This window comes from Bombus flavifrons, chromosome 16 (genome assembly GCF_040668555.2).
Source record: "Bombus flavifrons isolate JBK064 chromosome 16, iyBomFlav1_principal, whole genome shotgun sequence".
Lineage (NCBI taxonomy): Eukaryota > Metazoa > Arthropoda > Insecta > Hymenoptera > Apidae > Bombus > Bombus flavifrons.
The window spans coordinates 7,691,445-7,708,851 of record NC_138457.1 but is presented as its reverse complement, the minus strand read 5'-3'; the positions used below and the strand labels follow the sequence as shown (position 1 = coordinate 7,708,851).

Sequence of the window (17,407 nt, the reverse complement as noted above, 5' to 3'; positions counted from 1 at the left end):
CAAAAATTGTGGACATTCTCTAGACAATAATAAACATAGGTGCAAAAAATTGACACAGGAAGATCTTATGGTTCCTTTGGACAAATTTGCAAAACGTACGCGAATACGCGAAAGAAGAGATTCCGTGTACTTCGGGATGATCGTAAATTCGAAACAAAATCTGAGGTTTAAGGGCTAAGTTTTGCAATTTTCTTGGAATAAAGCTTAAGTTTATTAGCATAGGGACGATTCAAGGCTACAGAGCGCTTGCGAGGCTAAGTAATAGCCATGTAGAGTCACAGGTGAGTAGCCTGGAATCTCCGATGGCAACGACCTTGCCAGTCCGCGACGTGTCCTCGCGTTATCCTCTCTCGCCGCGGCATCCTGTTTACATCCCGGTTCACCTGACGGTAAATCGACTTCTCTTTTTCTCTTGCTCGTTCCACGGGGATTATTAATGCACGCGTGTCGAGTTCGTTCCGCTTGTTGCACGCAAGCGCGTCCCGCGCGCTTCCCCCACTCCTCTTCCCACCCATCCCCACTCCTCGCTCCACTACAGATTTACTAGTCTAGTGGAAAACATTCGGTGCTCTATTTGCTGCGTTGAAAAAGAAGAACGATTTCTGCATGGAATGCTGTACTTTTTAGTGCTTCCAGCGATGAGTAATCGTCGAACACGTAATTATTATGGTGTTGGAGATAACACGTAAGTTTTATACGATCCTCGCTAGTGTTAATGGTACTATAATCGTTTCCTAAAATGAGAATTCCCCAAGAGAAATTTAATTAATCTATCTCTGTAGAGTTTTTTGGCATGTTCCTCGGTTTCGAAAGGTAGTTTTGGATTTGAGCGAATGGTGAAAGGTGGAAAAGTCGATTCTTCAAAAGTCAAGATTTCGTCAATTTTTTATTGTGGTAAAAGACCGAAATGACATTAAAGTGATTAAAATGAAAGACATATGAAAATAATACGTAATTTAGAAGAGCAATAAACTTTTATCTATCTAGTGGAATTCTCTCCCGCTATCTAGGGAATTCTAGAAAGGATAATAGCGACACGAAGCAGTCAAACAGGGAATTGTGAAAATTGAAAGATCTCAGAGTCTATAAAATTCCTGTGAATAATTATCTATAAATCACTGATTGCAACTAGTAGTTGTACGAACCGAAGAGAATCGTAGAAAAGGCGAAGATGTTAGGGAGTGAGGCTAGCGGTCCAGTGGGAGCAATTGGTTACATAAAGAAGCCCGGTCCCGTTCCACGGAGCTGAGAAGAGAAATTGAATCGTAAGGTCGTTCCGTGACGCGTTCAGCTCGTAGCTAACGCTCCGCGGACACGTAACACGTCGCGCGTAGAATAATGTAAGACGTAACGATCGTCCGTAGGCTCGTACGGTAACACACCGCGCACAGGATGAAACACGATCCTGTCAGGTGAGCAGTGCGCCCCGTACACGTTCCCTGGCGTGACCTTATACACTTCGCGGAGCGATCTTCTCTTCCGCGAAGAAAGCTCCGAGATCCCGTACACGTGGCCATCTCTACCGGGTGTCTTCAACCGTTCGGAACACCTCAATCATCTCAAATCCCGTGCACAGGCAAAGTCACGTTATTAGTGAAATTTTACAAATTACAAGTTACGAGTTGCCAATACCAATGCATCGTTTTATGTAACAGAAACAAATCTGGCATCTACGATAGAGCTTCATTTATTCCGAGTGATTTTAAGCTTTTAATTTCACTGAATTTACGTATACGAATGTGAAATTTGCTTGTGTCTATGTTATGTAAGTGAGTGGGTATAATTAGGATAAGAAGTTGATGATCTGAAGATCAAGAAATTAATATCAACGATGGACATATCCTAATCCTTATTGTTAGAAGCAGGTCTATATCTAAGCCTGTACTTAAGTAACAATGAACACATCATATTGAGATTCTCCGTACTGAGTTTCCGTATTGAGTTTCTCATGAAGCTCTAAATTGCAATTGTCTAGGGTCCCTGTTGAGAATTGTGGATCTTTGAAGCGGAAATAATGTTATAGGAATACTAAATTTACACTGAGGATTCATATTAAAATAGTAATATATTTATTTCATGGACGATTCCTTGCATATTCATCGATACACATTTGCACGCGTCTCAACACTTTCTTCCATACCCGACTCTTAACCGACTGACTAGTTTACCCTCGTCTGTTTTCGAGACGCCGCGCACACACATACCTCCACACACCGACACTCGCATACAAGTATCTCTACTACGCATTTAACCCAATCCAGCACAGAAAATTATACATATCTCAACAGTCCCAAAACTAATCGTCTAAAGAAACAAATGAATTTATTTATCAGAAGGAGGTAGCACAAATAATAGCAAATTCCAAGGTGAGTTGAAGAAAAATGAACATTTCCCTCTGCATTTCAACGTATAAAATTCATCACCTGGCGTCAATATCTCATATCCCATATCATGCATAGAACTAAAAAGTTACCAAATTAGGTTATTCACCCTTGATAAGAGTTCTAAAAATTGACTGAATTCCTAAGTCATCGCTGACGATTAACGTAATTATTGCTCGATCTGTATCGATTGCCCCAGTTGAATCCTCCTCAGGGGAGTTCAACGTCGCCGTGACGGTCAATTACGTTGACCAGAGTGGTTCCGCGGATCGTTAAAGTCTTCCTCGAATTCCCCGGCCGAACGATCGCATGAATGACCGCTCCTGCTCGATTCAGCAGAGCCTAGGCCGCAATTAACTCGCCAGAGAAGAAAGAATCGATACACTGGTCTTTCCTTATACCGTGGCCGAGAATGCTAGACCGAGCAGGAAGATCAATCACGTCTTGAACAGTTCCCTTTTTTTTCTCCTCTGACACTGTTCAAAGTCCGCTGTATCTGTCCGCCAGTGGATGTTATTTAAAAAAAGAAACGTTTATTTAAACTCTCGTTTGTGTAAGATGGTAAATGTTCTCTCTTTTTCAAGTTGAACACGCAGAAAAATGTAGGTTGAAGGATTAGAACGAGGATAGGCGTGATTCTGACGAGACACCTTGACAATGATCACGCGTGTCAGCGTCATCGTTATTTCTTCCGAAGAAAATCTGGCATGTCCAGGTGGCAAAAAATAGTCACACGTGCTCATTGGGTGACGAGGGACATTCTCCTTCCTTCGCGTAATCCTCTTTGGTCTCGCTGAGCGTGACACGAATGGATATGAGATCACTTCCTACTGTGAAGTGAATTCATGCGTGCCTCCACTCACTTTTGAAGGATTTTTTCAATCTGTTCTCAAATACAGAATTTATTAGGGCTTCTCCTTTGCTCTGATATGGAGTGTAGAAATATTCCTTTTAATCAATGTATTTGAGCTATAGCTTTGAGCTAATTTGTTTGGGACAGTGTACTTTCTTTGGCGTGTATCTTTACTATAGAATTACTATAGAATTCAAGTCTAGGACTATTGAATTTGTTAGGGTTGCAACATTGCCCTAGTTTGGAACATAGGAATATTCCTTTAAAGGATTAGTGTATTTAGGTTTGAACTAGTTTGTTTGGGTCGATGCCCTTCTTTTGATTACTTGGAATTATCGTCTACATTAAAATGAATTCATCCGTGTCTTCAATCTCTTTTAAAGGATTTTCTAAATCTAGCTTATAGAATTCAACTCGTAGAACTCGACTACAGAACTTTTTTCAGCCTCCATTTTATTCTAACATAAAATCTAGAACCATTAGCTCTGTACGAATTCGATAGTTCAGTGTACTTTTTCTCGTTGGCAATAGCTTACTATTATATGTGGCATGTATTCATAGAAGCTTCCAAAAAAGCATATATTAATCACACGAAGAATGTTGCAACGTGATTTCCAAGGATAAAAGAAATGGCAATTTTTTGCGTGCGAAGAAAGGGAGACAGCTAGATACTGTTACGTGATACGTTGTTCCACTGTTGGTAACACCGGTGTGCGTGCGCACACGTATCTGCATACAAGCGTAGCGAAACATTGAAACGAGCCTGGAGAGATCGGAGATTGCATTCCTGGCAAGGGCGTTCGCAGGTTATGTTCCCCTGGAAGGAACTGAGAAAAGGAAAGAAAGGGGCACGCCTGAAGGTCTCTTTGGTCTCGTTCTCATGAGACGACCTGGCGTTTTTCTGTACCATCTTCGCGCTTGCTCTCACTTTTTAATCCCTTATATATCTGCGATACTTGAAATATTTCAAATTGTCTGTAAAAATTCTAGGGACTTTTTTTTATTACATTCGGTTAGCATTGACGCATATGTTGCGTCCACTTGATTATTCCGAATTTAAATTTAATATAAATAGAATAAATAAAATAAATTTAATATAATTAAATTACTTCAATTAAGATAATATTTCGGTTTTAAATTTTAAAATAATAGTTCATGCAAGTATTTTTATACCTTCTGTCAGTTTGTATATTTAAAGAATCGTAACTAAATTAGTTTTAAAGCTATTGTAAAAATGTCTACAAAGATAAATGTTGAATTTTATCTCTGCAATGTTTATGCTGTTTCATTGCCTACATTTTTTATTTCTCAGAATGAAATTATTGGCTGTAAATCATAGCGTAATGGCAATTAGAATACGTAATAAACGAATAGTAGTTTGCAAGTTGTTTGCAAACAGGTAGCGCACTTAGTTTTTTCCGATATTAATTACATATTAATAACTCGTTGTTGTGTCGTTATGTTATCCTGTTGTTTTAAACGTTTCCCTCGTTTTGCATCTTCATGCATAAAAATTCATGATTCACGTTCGATCTTGGACGAAGGTCCTTCCTGGAATGTAAAACTCGGGGAAAAGTTTCCAATTGAAATAGTTTTTCCCTATAGGAAACGATCTACGCAAGCATTCGTCGAATCGAACGTTCTTCCCCCTTTCGAAACCAAAAGATTTCTAACGTGAATCATAAACCTCTGGGATTTACGAGATTACACGTTCTATAAGAATTTTTATTGCCGTGTGTCATCCACCATTCACCTCTCCTGCATCTTACTGTTACTAAATTCCTACATTCTTCGCGTTAGTTTCGTAATTATCGAAAAGTTACTAGAATGTTACTAAATCTATTCCCGCCAGTTGGTCAAATTTATGGTAAAAGGAGAAAGTCAAGGCGATTGTATTACTCAACGTAAATCAAAAATTTAGAACGAGGAGAAAACCATTTTTCATTTAGGGTCTCTTCATTTTGGAGAAAATAAATGGAAAGCAAATTTTCGAATTCGATTTTCCCGAAAATGTAGCCCGAAACGTAACATTTCTTATTCACTATTTCCGTCTTATTTTCGGCCATAGAATCTCTCCCTCTCCCGATATTATTTGCGTCACGAATTTAGGTGCACAGCGCACGATGACAATTTTTGTTCGACATTTTGGCCATGGAAAATTACGCGAGTGTACAAAATATATGACAGGAGAATTGAAATAGAGTTTAGAAACCAGGTCTATTTGTATGCTAAGGTAAACACGCGTTACAAAATGGTATGTCGGCAGGTGGAATAAATTATCCCTCTCCGCGACCCTGATCGTGCGCAAATAATACTATAGATCAGTTTACGTCACTGGAACGACAATTACCGTCGTTTAAGGATGCAACATGCGCAGAACAGGTGATGACATTCGTGGGCGACCTTCTCCTAGACTAGCTCCTAGGATACGTTCTTCATATTCCCCTGGAAATATTCTATGATATCCACTATATCATTCAATGCTCGTGGCTGAACCATTGTCAGCCATAAAGCAGCTAGGATCTTCAAAAGTTAGTGATTTATTGATATTAGAGAAAAAGGACACCGAGGAACATAATTCACTTTAGACGTTAATACACAGGTTGAAATATTAATTTCAGACGATATAAATTTTAACCCTTCTTTTTGGCCTAATTGAAAAATTACTGGCTATAGACTTAAATCATTATCAAATATGAATAATTTATCAAGTAGTATCAGACACTGCTCGGGCACTACTCAGGTAGAAATATTTCTCTCGAACGATTTGAATGGCATCCATAGGTGACCTTCTGACGAGACCCAAACTGGGGACAAAATGAACGGAAGGAAAAAGGAAGGCGGTGGCATTGCAAGGCTGTGCTGGCCGGGTTTTGCAATCGCGTTGTGATGCAATCGGACCCCGGAGTCTCGTCGCGACACTGAAACGAATCCACCTGCGTGTTCAGTGAGAGACAGCCTTGCCTCTGGTTTATTTCGTGTTTTCGAACAGTGCTCCAACGATTATTGTTATAGGAGAGATTGCGGTTTCTTCGTGACGAGATCGAGTTACCTTCTTCTCGTCGTTCTTTTTTTGTTTTCCTTATCTACGCTGCCAACCGAAACACAGATGCTTGGGGAATGGTTTAACGTCCTGTGGATTCACGGTACATGCGTTTCTTTGTTCTTGTTCGGTTTCTTAGTCCTTTTACCGTGACTCTTATACTTGCTAACGCGTGCAAGCTTTCGTGTGCATGCATTTACGTGTTTCATAGGAGAAAATAGGAACGCACAGGAGCACATAGTGTAACTGATACACATCATGCTGGTCTAAAGCGTTTCTTAAGAAAACGTTGGAATTTGTTCGTCCTAAATCTCGTGTCAATTGGCGTAGAAATATTAATCGTTAGAACTATATCTGATAGCTTCTTGGTCGTATGTATATTTTATTATAACTCGCGTAACAGTAGAACTGTATTTACTGGTAGAACACCGTACGATCAGGTTGAGTGAATTCTCCACGATTAAATCCAATTATGCGAACGTTTAATTCCCATTTTATGGATGAAAAATGACAGGCAGTGGAGGGAACCGGCGAATCTCTGTTACGCGAAACGTTTGATCCCGGATGAATTCAAATAAACGCAGTTCTAGTGGAAAGCAAAGAGTCAGATAAAAAGAAACTTATCATCAGTTTACGGTGATGAAATTCACTTAGACCCAGTTTGATGGAATAGCAACTCATAAATATAGCTTAGAAAGTCATAAACGTGGAATGTCTGCACGTGTGAGAATTGAGTTGGTTTTCGTTATTAGAAGACTATTTACGACGTTGTTTAAAACCATGATTATCTAATCTGTAGAAGTTGGCGTTTGTTTGACCAATGTTGGGACAAATTGTTCATAGACCGTGCTTTGGTCGTGTTCTTCATAGTTACCGTGTATACCCAGTAATTACGATACGAATAGTGGAATTTTTCCAATTTTTAAGCACCACTTTGCAAGCCTGTAGAGAGGCCATTTTTGGCGAACCAGTACTCGAGTAAGTACTACCAGTTTAACCAGTTATGATCATCAAGTGTTGTTATATTTTAATCGACGAGAGAGAGCTTTGTGCGCTGTTCAACGTGGACCGTGATGGCGAGGCTGTGAGAGACAATAGTATTAGCAACTTTCTCTTCTGCATGTGATGACAATCGGCCGGATATCGACCACATGCTCATGCACATAGTGTATAGTAGCCAGTGTAGCATAGTGTATTAGTGTAGATATATTGCAGCGATACGATACTGTAAGAATGTTCATGGAAAAAGTTATCATCTTACAAATGATATTTCTCAAAACACGAAATTCCAGAAAGTAATTCACTAGGCACTCGTATACGGCGAAACCAAGAAATGGAGGACGCGTTAACCGAACCGGATAATTGCAGTATCATGTTTCGTTGTCGATATTGGATTTATCTGGCGATAGGCGCGGTGTCCGTTACGAACAAAAAATATCTCCATTCCAAGCGTTTATTTATTTTTCCAGGTGTCGATAATCCAACTGGCTCATTTAAACAATTGTATTTTTAACTTGATAAGTGTATTAGTCATCGACGTTTCTTCGAGTGGATCAAATTTAGCCGGATTGGTACGATGACGAAATTCGATTAGTCATCGATTTCAATTAATTACAGTTATTATTGTTTATGTACGGACCTCTATATTTTATATTTTTTTTTATAATTTCCTCAACGAAGTATTAATTTTCTAAATATTATTTTTATCGGATATTTATACTTTCTTTTATCTTGCACATTCGAATTTCACGCGAATGCATAAAAATCTTGCCAGCCCTTTCATTCCCTTTCTTCAAGCGAAAGATTCCACGAGGACTTCCGCATTCGTAATTTCCCTGCGAGTCTCAGCGAACTCTCCGGTCCACCAAGGAAAGTTGTTTATAGCCATTCCCCTTCTTATTTCCCCTCTTCCATCGACCATCCAACACAACCCGTATCATCGAGCTCGCGTGAATTCTAATCGCTTTTTACGTAATATGAAGCAGGGCTGCGTGCAAGGAATGCATCGTTGCGCTTCTTCTTCCACGGTTGAAAGGCTTCGCCGGTTCCTGTCGATGCAACCTGGCGCACGGTGCTCGTAAATCTGCCTGTTTTTAGTCATGCTATCGTTAGCCAGGCTAGTTCTTACTCCCTGTCTTTAAGACATTAGGCATTGGGACAAGAAACTTGCCTGATGAACCTGGAGCAAACTTGCTCGTTGGCGTGGTTTCGTGAAAGGAGATTCTAGGTTTGTATCAAGGTCCAGGCTAGATCTTGCGCTATAGTCTAACCAGCCAGAGTTGGCGTTGCGGTGGTGAGGATCTCGTCAAGATCATTTGGTATAATTGTAGTGAATTTAGGTAGCTTGTCAGAGGGAAAAGTAGGGTGATCTAATCAAGTCTGATGGTAAGGACTTTGCCAAGATCATGTGGTCTAATTGTGATGAGCCTGTGTAGAATGATACAGGACATAGTACATTAAGAAGGTCATCTTTCTAGCTACATATGTTGAGGAACTCTAAGTAGCAAGGATTCTGTCAAGATCATCTTCCTAGTCACATATGCTGAGCAAGTCGAGTAGCAAGGATTTTGTCAAAATCATTTGGTCTAATTGTAGTGAATTTAGGTAGCTTGTCAGAGGGAAAAGTAGGGTGATCTAATCAAGTCTGATGGTAAGGACTTAGCCAAGATCATGTGGTCTAATTGTGATGAGCCTGTGTAGAATGATACAGGACATAGTACATTAAGAAGGTCATCTTTCTAGCTACATATGTTGAGGAACTCTAAGTAGCAAGGATTCTGTCAAGATCATCTTCCTAGTCACATATGCTGAGCAAGTCGAGTAGCAAGGATTTTGTCAAAATCATTTGGTCTAATTGTAGTGAATTTAGGTAGCTTGTCAGAGGGAAAAGTAGGGTGATCTAATCAAGTCTGATGGTAAGGACTTAGCCAAGATCATGTGGTCTAATTGTGATGAGCCTGTGTAGAATGATACAGGACATAGTACATTAAGAAGGTCATCTTTCTAGCTACATATGTTGAGGAACTCTAAGTAGCAAGGATTCTGTCAAGATCATCTTCCTAGTCACATATGCTGAGCAAGTCGAGTAGCAAGGATTTTGTCAAAATCATTTGGTCTAATTGTAGTGAATTTAGGTAGCTTATCACAGGGAAAAGTAGGGTGATCTAATCAAATCTAATGGTAAGGACTTAGCCAAGATCATGTGGTCTAATTATGATGAATCTGCGTAGAATGATATAGGCTGAAGTAGATTACAAAGATCATCTTGCTAGCCACATCTGCTGAGGAAGTCTATTAGCAAGGATTGTGTCAAGATCATTTGGTTTAATTGTGACGAATTTGGTTGTATTAGATGAACAGTGGGAAAAGTTATAATAGATTAAGAAGACCATCTCTCTAGTCACACACGTAGACCTGTGCTGCGGTAGATTCATATATCAACTCTGGCTGTCTCGACTTTGGTCTGTTTTGTTCCACAAGTTAGCCCTAGCTCTGTGTACGTGAGGTGATTAGGCGGTTGGCATGTTACGATTCACGCTTGATGTCTGAATGATCAGTGTTTGATTGCCAGTTTCCTAGGTCCTCAGAGATATTACTCGCGTCAGCAATTTCGGCTGTTTTAAAAATTCCCCTTGCATTAGAAATATTATTTGTGTCAGTGTATCGCGAAACTGCCGCTATTAGCAACAATTTTTGCCCATCCTTCCGACCACTGCTAACTTATCATTCTGTTTTCTTTTCTCTGTTGCAGGTAAGTCGAGCCCTGAAGTATAGAGTACACCTTGTCCAAACCGGTAAAGTTTCTACTATAATGATGAGTATCTGGTATAACGATATAATGATAAGTATCTAATATAACGATAATGAAACAGAGGAAACTATCAGGCGGACGTTTGAAGATCAGTGTGTAGTCTAAGTATCTGTGTGTCTGTGTGTTATCGAGTCATGATATGGAAAATTTCACTGTACTTGCGATTCGAGGTATTTCCTCATTTTACTGCACTTTTTGCGTGCCATGCTATCGTTATGCAACGATCTTTCAGTCGACGAACGAAAGTCGTGGGAGTGGAGAAGTGCGATATAGATTAGTTTGCGAGCCAGTCTAGTCCACTTTCTCGCACCGAAGAAAGCTACCGGCATAGATAAGAGGCCTATGGAGCCCATTGATTGAGCCAAAATTAATTATTGGTCCAGCACAGTCTACGGTCTCTGTCCTGAATGCTTGACTCGTAGAGAACACTGTAATTGGGAAAATTGAAAATTGTTGATCCTTTATTGGGAAGTGTACTGCATACCAATGAGAATACCGTAGTGTAGAATATAAATGCATTTTTGGCTAAATCTAGATGAATGAGACATTCAGTTTTCTTTACAATTAAAGACGCCACAGGTATCTTTCTACAGATACTCACCTCTTTCACGAATTTGGACTACATTAAGGCACAAGAATTTTCCCCCCTGAGAAACTTGTTTCTTGGTGCTTGCAGTGTTTTCTACAAACAGTCTTCAACCATGAGACTCACAGTTTACTGAAAGTCCTGAGTAGCAGTATCTTCTCAGTGCAGTAGTCTGAAGTTTCCTACAATCTGATGATACCTTGGTTTTATAAGAGAACATAAAGGTTTGAAGCTAGCTAAGTTGAGAGTTATTGGCATTGATTGAGCCAAAATTAATTATTGGTCCAGCACAGTGTCTGTCCTGGATGCTTGGCTCGTAGAGAACACTGTAATTGGGAAAATTGAAAATTGTTGATCCTTTATTGGGAAGTGTACTGCATACCAATGAGAATACCGTAGTGTAGAATTTAAATGCAATTTCCCTTCCTATTTGTTATTCCAATTGTTATCCAATTGTCCTTCCAATTGTTATTGATAATTCTAGAAGATGGTATCATAACCTCAAATGGAGAAAGATGTAAGTATCAATGGATACTAGATAATTGTATTTTTGGCTAAATCTAGATGAATGAGACATTCAGTTTTCTTTACAATTAAAGACGCCACAGGTATCTTTCTACAGATACTCACCTCTTTCACGAATTTGGACTACATTAAGGCACAAGAATTTTCCCCCCTGAGAAACTTGTTTCTTGGTGCTTGCAGTGTTTTCTACGAGCAGTCTTCAACCATGAGATTCACAGCTTACTGAAAGTCCTGAGTAGCAGTATCTTCTCAGTGCAGTAGTCTGAAGTTTCCTACAATCTGATGATACCTTGGTTTTATAAGAGAACATAAAGGTTTGAAGCTAGCTAAGTTGAGAGTTATTGGCATTGATTGAGCCAAAATTAATTATTGGTCCAGCACAGTGTCTGTCCTGGATGCTTGGCTCGTAGAGAACACTGTAATTGGGAAAATTGAAAATTGTTGATCCTTTATTGGGAAGTGTACTGCATACCAATGAGAATACCGTAGTGTAGAATTTAAATGCAATTTCCCTTCCTATTTGTTATTCCAATTGTTATCCAATTGTCCTTCCAATTGTTATTGATAATTCTAGAAGATGGTATCATAACCTCAAATGGAGAAAGATGTAAGTATCAATGGATACTAGATAATTGTATTTTTGGCTAAATCTAGATGAATGAGACATTCAGTTTTCTTTACAATTAAAGACGCCACAGGTATCTTTCTACAGATACTCACCTCTTTCACGAATTTGGACTACATTAAGGCACAAGAATTTTCCCCCCTGAGAAACTTGTTTCTTGGTGCTTGCAGTGTTTTCTACGAGCAGTCTTCAACCATGAGATTCACAGCTTACTGAAAGTCCTGAGTAGCAGTATCTTCTCAGTGCAGTAGTCTGAAGTTTCCTACAATCTGATGATACCTTGGTTTTATAAGAGAACATAAAGGTTTGAAGCTAGCTAAGTTGAGAGTTATTGGCATTGATTGAGCCAAAATTAATTATTGGTCCAGCACAGTGTCTGTCCTGGATGCTTGGCTCGTAGAGAACACTGTAATTGGGAAAATTGAAAATTGTTGATCCTTTATTGGGAAGTGTACTGCATACCAATGAGAATACCGTAGTGTAGAATTTAAATGCAATTTCCCTTCCTATTTGTTATTCCAATTGTTATCCAATTGTCCTTCCAATTGTTATTGATAATTCTAGAAGATGGTATCATAACCTCAAATGGAGAAAGATGTAAGTATCAATGGATACTAGATAATTGTATTTTTGGCTAAATCTAGATGAATGAGACATTCAGTTTTCTTTACAATTAAAGACGCCACAGGTATCTTTCTACAGATACACTTACCTCTTTCACGAATTTGGACTACATTAAGGCACAAGACTTTTCCCCCCTGAGAAACTTGTTTCTTGGTGCTTGCAGTGTTTTCTACAAACAGTCTTCAACCATGAGACTCACAGCTTACTGAAAGTCCTGAGTAGCAGTATCTTCTCAGTGCAGAAGTCTGAAGTTTCCTACAATCTGATGATACCTTGGTTTTATAAGAGAACATAAAGGTTTGAAGTTAGCTAAGTTGAGAGTTATTGGCAGTTTGCTAAAGAAATACCGATCAATTTGAAATAGCTAGTATAGTTAATAGTCGTTATATGATCACTGCCATAGATGACCAAGGACCTTTGCACATTGCTGTATATGATATTACACAACATGAGTTTTCAAGGTAAACTTGACTGTCAGGAGCATTACTGAACTTGACTGGTTCTAATAGCTAATCTATATTTGGATTAGATATAATTGAAGCCTGCAAGAAGGAAGTATCACGATTAGAATCATCAAGTACTCTTGGCAAGATTAATTACTACTGCAGGACAGGGAAGGATAATTGTTGGACGATGATAGACCCTGAAAAATGGATGAGAGAGATTTATGCTAACTCAATAGTTGCTGTTATTAACTGATTGGAAGCAATTGACGTTTTAAGCGACCTTTAACGTGCGTTACAAAGTAACCAGTTTACCGGCGAACAAGCTAATCCATGAAATCGTAATGACTATGATAATGATGATTTCTAGTTTGTCGGGCCGACTAATGGTCGCGCTACCTTCACTTGGGCTACTAATGAACGTTGCAGAAGGAAGAGTAATCGAGGAAACTACTGCGTTTTTCCTCTCCTTTTTTTCTTTCTTTTTTAATTTCACAAAGCAAAAGTGAAAATTCCTCGCTGGCGTGGAAAGTTAAAATTCAAATGTTGAAATTGGAAAAAGAAAGGAAAAAATTCGTTCGCTTGACACGGTGTTGCGAATGGAATGTTTGCATAATTCCTGGCATATAACAGAATCAGGAAGAGTTAGATTTACGAGAAGGGGAAAGGAATCGTTGCACAGCCAGCTTGCATAATCGTGTGTGCACAGGTTGCATCAGGAAATGCATCGAGTAGTTTTTATCTCTACCAATTAAGCTTTTATTTCGACTATCTCTGGCAAAATAATTTTAGTTTATCCTTGGATGGCTAGAGCTGCCTCATTTTTAGCTTCATGCGATCTTCTCTTACTTTCTTTCTTACATCTATTATTGCTATTCTCCTGGTTTTCTTAAGTTTGATCAACGACATATAAGTTCAATAAGTTGAAGTTTCTTGATGATAAAGGTTCTCCCTTGGACTAAATTCCTTGAAACTTTGATCAAAAATAGACAATTGTGGCTTCTTCTTAAAGAAATTACATTGCCCTTTTAAATGCCATCTGAACGAATCTGTATCTTGAACGTTCTGTCATATTTCTTTTCTACAGAACCAATTTACAGTCAGAGCCATGTCTGTCATTCTTTCACTGTGTTCTAATCGTAAATCGTGTCAGATAGTCCGATTGGAGAGCACCGTTAGTCCATATAAAATAATATTAATAAAATCATATGCAGTGGGAGGAACATTGGTGCTTAGCATTTTTACCATTTCAGACTGAGAAATCGCATCTCTGGTCAGAATGCTGTTGCTGTAGGTTCCATGTACAGTTAACGTTCTATGTGTGCAAGATAATCAGCATGGATTGTTATCTGGACTGAGGTAATAAAGTCTGCGTGGAAGCTGTCACGTTTGGTCCACGTGGTGGTAATCGTTCCTCCTTTAGATGCTTTAAACGGATAAGAGAGAGCACGGTTCTCTTGGAAAAAGCGCTTGGAATGCTATTTGGAACGATGGAGATTGGTCCGTTCGACGGATTTCAGATAATTACGTGGGTGAAATTGTGGAATGTTTCAATACCAACGTACGTTCGATAGAATCTTGTAGAAAGAAGGATGGATCTGTTGGTAGAAAACGGCTGCTTCTAGAATCCTCGTAAACGCAGCAATCGCAACAAGAAGGTTTGAATAAATTGTAGACCCGCAATTCTTTGGCCTACGTGCGATAAGCTTTTTCTTTAAATGACGGATATCGAGAGATGGTTTTTCCGATTGAAGAGAAAGCCACCAGATCCAATGGCTGATACGTCTAATCCGATGTGACGAAGTTGAGAGACGTCTGACAATTCTGGATCAATATCAGTCGTTCCACTTTCTATTTAATAATAGAGTCCAGCCAGCGTAGATAATTTTATTATCTTTAAAAAAGCCATTTACTTTGGCCAATTATCCTGTGGAATAGCCAGATAGCTCTCATCATCCCATGCAAAATGATCGTAATAAGGTGGACCAGAGATTGACTTGATTAACATTCCTGTTGCTCGTGCGTCCAGGTACAGTCAGGTAAAATCTTCTGAAATTCCAAGTTGTTCGCCTCTTGTTCAGACTAGTAAATCTTGCTGTTCTAGTTAGCTTGCCCATCCAGTCCCATGTCGTTAGTTATCGAGGGACCTGCCTGTAGGGACGAGACACGGCAGGACTGAAAAGAGAGCAAAGATGGAATCTGGACGTATTTATGATGCTCCCGTGATTAGTGCATCTCCTCCTACCTTGTCTCGCTTCTCTTTTTACCTCGTTTCGCCCTTTGCTGTCCTTTGCACGTTTCCACTTACTGAGTACGGTTCTGATGGATCGTCTTTCGGTTCTGTTCCAATCCCATTTTCTCTCCACTTGTTTCCTTTTTTCTTTTCGTATTTCTGAACGTTAATTTATAATACTATCCTTGACTCGTAAAATCTTAGGCTTGCACCTATCGTGGTTTCGAGATTTTGAAGATTTGCAGGACTGATAGCCTGAAAGATTCTGAAACTTAACAGCGTAGGAGATAGGAAATTCGAAAGTCTGAAAATTCGGTAATTCGAGAGTCTGAAAATACGCAAGCGTGGAATTTTCAATGTCCAAAGCTTGGACATTTGGAAATTTTGGGGATCGAGGAATCTAGAAACTCGACTTGTACTTCAGTGCCTGAGAATTTGGGGATTTAAAAGCTTGAAAGTTCGTAAATCTGATGGGTCATTGATTTAGATCTTATAAGTGTCTGAAAGGCTGAAAATTTAGAGATTTGAAAGTCCAGAAGCTTGGAAATTTGGAAACTGTAGACTCAACGTTTGGAAATTTGGATATTTCAATGTCTCCAAAGGGATTTTAGAGATTTAAATGTCTGAAAATTCGCCAGTTCGATGGTCTGAAGGTCTGAAAGTTTGAAGATCTGGGAATTTAAAAGTTGGGAAGCTTGAAAATACAGAAACGTCAAGTACTGGAAATTTGGAGATTTGGATACTTCAGAGTCTGAAAGTTCGAAGGTTTAAAAGTCTGTGAAAACTAGTAAATTTGATGGTTTACATGTCTGAAAACTTGGCCATATGAAAGTCAGAAAATCTGGGACTATAAAGGTCAGAAAATCTGGGACTATAAAAGTCAGAAAATCTGGGACTATAAAAGTCAGAAAATCTGGGACTATAAAAGCCAGAAAATCTGGGACTATAAAAGTCAGAAAATTTGGGACTATAAAAGTCAGAAAATCTGGGACTATAAAAGTCAGAAAATCTGGGACTATAAAAGCCAGAAAATCTGGGACTATAAAAGTCAGAAAATTTGGGACTATAAAAGTCAGAAAATTTGGGACTATAAAAGTCAGAAAATTTGGGACTATAAAAGTCAGAAAATCTGGGACTATAAAAGTCAGAAAATCTGGGACTATAAAAGCCAGAAAATCTGGAACTATAAAAGTCAGAAAATCTGGGACTATAAAAGTCAGAAAATCTGGGACTATAAAAGTCAGAAAATCTGGAAACCTTGTCTTCCAAATTCTCATACAATTTTCACTTATACGATTCACTGCCCTAGTATATATCACTCTGAATAATTTTCTACAGTTTCAATCTCGAGTCCTAAAACCTTGGCTCTTCCTATGGCTGATCCTCGCCGGTAGTCCTTGTACTCCATGACGATCTCGTTGCTCTTCTTCTAGTGCGTGAGACAGGCATGTAGCTTGCGACCGTGTGTGCGTGTAATGCGCGCGCGTGAGGTAGAAGAGCAGCCTCCGTAGAAGCTCTCTCCGAGGAGGTCGCGAGCAAGGCCATTTGGGGCGTTGCCCTCCTGAGCTCGATCTCGAGCTTACATATGGCCGGTTATCCACACGTCCAGCACTCGTTCAGCATCGATCTACTGGGTGTCCTGATTCGATCCTTACCTATATTTCTTCGAAAGTAACGTGTCAAATACGGATATCCGCCTTATAACACAGTTCCCTAGTTAGCTGTTTTCGACGGGTATACTCGTCATGAAGAAATGGCATTATTTCGTCTTACGACGAGTATACTCGTCATGCGTAAGAAGTAGTTACAATTTGCTGTTTAAATTGCAAGTCTAGCGGAAACTAAAATATATTCGTCGATCTTAAGATCCTTTGAACATTTGCAGGCCAAGACCAAGAAATAAAAAAGAGCAGCAAATAAAAAAATGGATAATTAACTGAAAATGTTACATATTAATACTACTTATGCTAATTGTAAAAGAATGTCATCGACTATTTGTCAGAAAGATCTCCACCTGCTACTTAAAAGCGAATTAAAAGTGAATTAAAAATTTCAACGTTCAGATTCAACTGTGAGCAAACTATGCACACGCTAGGGCGTCACAGCTTAAAAACTTAGGGTACTGCTATTTCAGAATTTGTCGGTGGATTTTAATGACGGGGTCGGAACTCAGCTCGTGCAACGTGAACAGGCAATAATCTTATTGGAGTGCAGAGTGAATACGGAGACTATAATCCGAAGGTTAGGAGCAACGCATTAAGAATACTGATTTGTCTGGGATTA

At 39.2% G+C, this 17,407-nt stretch overlaps 2 protein-coding genes across 7 annotated transcripts in view; one reads left to right on the top strand and one right to left on the bottom strand.

Moving 5' to 3' along the window:
• The window catches only part of LOC138188290 (mpv17-like protein 2), an 86,949-nt gene extending 77,380 nt beyond the window's left edge, over window positions 1–9,569 (bottom strand). The window contains exon 1 of the mRNA XM_069129928.1: window positions 9,565–9,569. The gene's annotated coding sequence lies outside the window, so the exon portion shown is untranslated. The remainder of the gene's footprint in view (window positions 1–9,564) is intronic.
• Window positions 1–17,407, top strand: part of LOC138188284 (uncharacterized) — a 101,550-nt gene that overhangs the window by 46,248 nt on the left and 37,895 nt on the right. The window lies entirely within an intron of this gene.